This window comes from Penaeus monodon, chromosome 38 (genome assembly GCF_015228065.2).
Source record: "Penaeus monodon isolate SGIC_2016 chromosome 38, NSTDA_Pmon_1, whole genome shotgun sequence".
Classification (NCBI taxonomy): Eukaryota; Metazoa; Arthropoda; class Malacostraca; order Decapoda; family Penaeidae; genus Penaeus; species Penaeus monodon.
In genome coordinates, this window is record NC_051423.1 from 27,111,926 (window position 1) to 27,116,925 (window position 5,000).

A 5,000-nucleotide genomic window follows, 5' to 3' on the forward strand; every position below is an offset into this window, starting at 1 on the left:
TAAATTTAGTTTAGACTGTGATATAGATGTCTGTTTATTCACACGAGTGCCCTTTTTCATGTTCTGATTTTCTATTATTATTTACTTTCCAGACATGACAGAAAAAATACCTATGAAATGGCGAGGAGTGGCCACCATGCAGGATCTTCCTACATGGTGTTCTAAATTCGCCGACACAGAGGGGAGATTCATTCAGACAAAATACACTGAATTGTTAGAAGAAATATGACTCCCAATAGTACGTAGCTCTGCCTTGGCTCTTCCCAGAAACAATCATATCCGTGAAAGACAACTGTTTAAACACGTCAAGGGCATTCTCGAAGTGATTCCATGATCAAAATCACCCGGAGGTTCTTCTGTGGCCAAGCAAGGAATGTGGTTCAAACCCGAAAAAAATGTTGGGCGAATATTGTCAATGTCCCGAAGACTAGGTAAGGTTTTCACTGACGATAGGTTGTTCTTATAAGTATTTGCCTTTTCTACAATTATTATCGTTTTTCTTTAAAAAGTAAAACGATAGTAAAAATACCCCTCCCCCATATATATATATATGTATATATATATATATATAATAACATATACATATATATATATATATATATATATATATATATATATATATATATATATATATATATATATATATATATATATATATATATTATAGCAAATACACACACGCGCGCACACACACACACACATATACACACACACACGTATATATTATATATATATATATATATATATATATATATATATATATATATATATATATATTATATATATATATGTCTGTGTGTGTGTGTGTATGTGTGTACACACACACACACAGAGAGAGAGAGAGAGAGAGAGAGAGAGAGAAGAGAGAGAGAGAGAGAGAGAGAGAGAGAGAGAGAGAGAGAGAGAGAGAGAGAGAGAGAGAGAGAGAGAGAGAGAGAGAGACAGACAGACAGACAGACAGAGAGAGAGAGAGAGAGAGAGAGAGAGAGAGAGAGAGAGAGAGAAAGAGAGAGAGAGAGAGACAGACAGACAGACAGACAGACAGACAGACAGACAGACAGACAGAGAAAGAGAATTATCCAGTTGTCAACTACATGCTAAGGTATTTTGCGCGAGGGATATGAAATGTGTATGAAATGTAAAATAAATGATTCTAAAAAAATGTATAATAACTGCAGTTCTTCCACACGCACGAATCCATTTACTCACTGTAGCCCTACTATGGTTTTGCATTCAGTTAATGTTATAAATATATTATAACGTATATTTTCTGTTTATTGTATCAGCTTTTGGATCCCACGAAACGAAAATACTCAAGTCACATTATTAGTTAATAAACTTATTAAGAGTATTCAGCATAACCGAAACTTCTTATCTGAAGAAAATGAAAGATCAAATGGCTTACGTAGTTTCTCAAAATAGATATTAATGCACTTATTGGTTATTCATATTTCTACTAATCACCCTCTTAGTTACAAACAATCATAAAATACCACTTACGCCATATTTACATCGAAATGGTTGCCAGATATATGAAAGTGTACTGAAATATAATTCTAAAACTGTACCTCTGTGTCTCTGGTCGAAAAGACCACCTTTCTAACAAACTGCTGTAAGTTTGTTTATAAAAACAGCCACGGTCTTGTTCGTAGAAAACTTGAAACTGTGGTACGCTGCTCACTACCGATGCATGCACTCTTAAACAGTAGACTCCCTCCAGAGGACTACGACACAGAGTCATTTACATAAATACTGTTGGAGATTGTCCATGAGGCAGCCTTTACGAGAATGCTGATTCCATTGGCAATTAGAGTAACATTAAGGATACCCTTTTGGTACCCTATCCAGTGGACAGTCTTGGCTTATGAAACTGTTTTACAGTTGAGCCTTAAATTTCCTGTCACCTTGCTTGGTCATGCAGTTTGGTGAGTATGTCGTGCTTCCATGGTGTGTCATTTTCCAATCTTACAATAGACAAAAGGACAGGGCACTGGGGCATTGGACAGCCTTCTCCCCAAAATCAGCCATGCTGTCTTGGACGTGCCCCCTTGCAATGGCTGCAATCATTGCTTTGCAGTGCCCCCATTTGGAAATATTTGCATGATCCTGGAGTTCTGTGGTTGCAGAACTCCATACGGCCATGATCGGCATTTACTTCTTGTGGACAGATGCATCACAGCTGATCCATCTGACTTTCACTAGGTTAACACAATACATAGAACACTACACCGCTATTGATATTCCTGCCATACTGTACCCTGTACAAGCAGAGAGCTTACTGCAGCATAAGGTATGTTGCTACAGTCACAGGATCACCACCCCATGCACAGTTCTGCTGAATATCATCACCCCATGCACAGTTCTGCTGAATAGCACCAATGTGATCCCATGCCATTTGACAACATGCAATGACTCAACACTGTCATTGTCCAGTAATTGGTTATCTCTTCTACATTCCCTGTAAAAAACAAGAGGTGGGTGTGTAGTGATAAGGCACCTTATCCTTGTCATTCCATGTCCATTCCCTACATACAATCCTTCACCCAAAATATTTAGTGTGGGCATACCATTTGGGATATGCTAATAAGCCGATTTGCCCATTGTCCTTCAGAATGCAGCTCGTACTTCCCAACACATGGGTGATATCATGGACTCAATAATTTATCCACTTTTAGCAAGCACAGCAAAGGTGTATTTAGTTAGCTCAGGGCACATAACCAGGCATTTGGCCAGCAGAGGAACGGGTTCTAGAAAAAAAAAAAAAAACTTCCAGCGCCTCTCAACAATAGCTCTTGCAGTTCGTTGGAATGGTAACTTCCTATTGCTGTTTTATCTCCAACTGTGCAGCAAGGGTATTCTGTTACAGCTGTAACTATATTCTGGGTTAATTATTCTGTCGGTCTTTCGAAAGCTTTCTCTAGAGGAGTTTTACAGCTGGCTGTGATACCAACTCTCAATAAGCATTTAGTGTTATTATTACGGATGAGTACCTGTCATGCCATCAACACAATAAAGGACTACTTTCCATTTTTGGTACTACTGAAGGCATGTTAACATGCAGACTAATGCCAAATACCACAGAAAGCTGTATCTACCACCGAATTTTACAGGTATTTCAGAATTTGCATGTAATATAATGCAGTGAGTTAGAAGAAATAAGTGTCCTGTACATCTAAGGTCCTACAGCATTTTGTAACTACTTACATATACTACAACAACGTATCTAAGGGAACTGATCACTTTCTGCTTCTCGTAGGAAAGTGTTCAGAGGGAGCAAACTCATGAATTTCCAGCAGACAGCCAAAGATTTCACTAAACACCTTATATAATTTTCTGCAAACCCCGTCACCCACCCACCACAGTCTCATACCCATTGTGTGTGTGGGGGGGGGGGGGTTAGGAGATGGAGCTTGGAAACCATTGCTGGAGATGCCTTCTACTATCCACTTCCTAAGGTGTGAGAGCCATGTTTGAAAGGATGAAAGGCTGACTTTGTGCCAGTCATGAACGGCCTCAGGGAGCCAAGGGTATATCATTCCCGTGTTTAGTTGTCTAGCACTTGCCCCGTAAGGGTACCCTGTGGGGTGGACTATTACCCTCCCCAACATACCCTAGACTTAAGTAATGAATAGGGGCTTATCCCTTTATCAAACAGTTCCAGATTTCAATTCTCCCGGTTTCCAAATCCCAGGCTCTCCTTTGGCCACTACTCTGAGCAATGCTACTACTAACCCTCATTAAGGCCTATCACATCAGCCCAGTCCAAATCATCCATCCAGGTCAATACTCAATCTCCAGGAAACATTCCTCCTCTCGCAATATCCTCTACTTCACCCCCCCCCCCCAACTTTCTTCATTAAATACCCCATCCTCCCATACTGTCCACCTCTCCTACTTCACTCAATACTACATGTCCCCATCCTTCTACTACCCACCTCCACAAACATCTTTAATATTCTGTTTAGCCCAGCCAAATAGGATCGTTTTTCCTAACTGATTTCACTGGCAAACCCATTCCTGCCCAACTTCATCCCTCCCTCAATACTTGCACTGGAACTGTCTCCATCTCGCCAACAAACTGCCCTGTCTGCGACGAGGATCGGTCAGATTGTGGAGACTTAGTCGCTTACCTCATGGACTATGATACAGTTTCAGTACAATGCTACACCATTCCTCATCAATATTGCCAAGATTACTTTCCTTAAACTTTACTGTTTACATTGGAGGAGAGTCCTTCCCTGTCCGACAATATCACCCCCCCCCCCCCATCAATGTCAGAATTGTGGCGTCTAGGCCATCCTCCTAGACATTGCTGTTCTACAGCCCAATGCCCTCTCTGTGCCCAACCTGGTCATAATCGATCAAATTGCTCTGCACAGTCACTTTTATAGGGGCTGACCTACCTACAAGTTTGAGTCTAAAGTGGCAATTCTCAAAGTCAAACTTCGCTTCACTTTACACGAACCAGATAGGAAGCATGTCTGCAAGGTTTTACTCCCATGCCCTACTCCAATCATTTATTTCACTCTGATCCTCCCCTTTCCTCCCAAGATGTTTCTATATCTGCCCTAGTATCTCTTTCTCGTCCCAATTCTTCCCGCTTCCTCTCCTAGCCAAATTCTTTTGTCATTCTAAATCTTGACATCCCAATCTCCACCATTATTCGAATCACTACTTCCCCGGTACCTACCACTCTTCCTCCTCGTACAAAACAAGCTAAACACTCCAAACCATCCTCTCCATCAGCTTCTTCCACCACCCCTCAAACATCTGTCCCCTCTTCTCCCCCTCATAACAAACCTTTGTTTCTCAAACCTTCCCAACCAGCTCCACCGCAGAAACTCTCGAAGACATTCAAATCTTATCATGACCCAAGATAACATGTCTACCGCTCATCCATCCTCCAAGCTCTCTGCTGCCATTCCTTCTACACTCAGAATAACTGCCGACATCCATCCTCCTCCTCCACATGTTCCCCTATACCGCTTCCTCTCACTCAC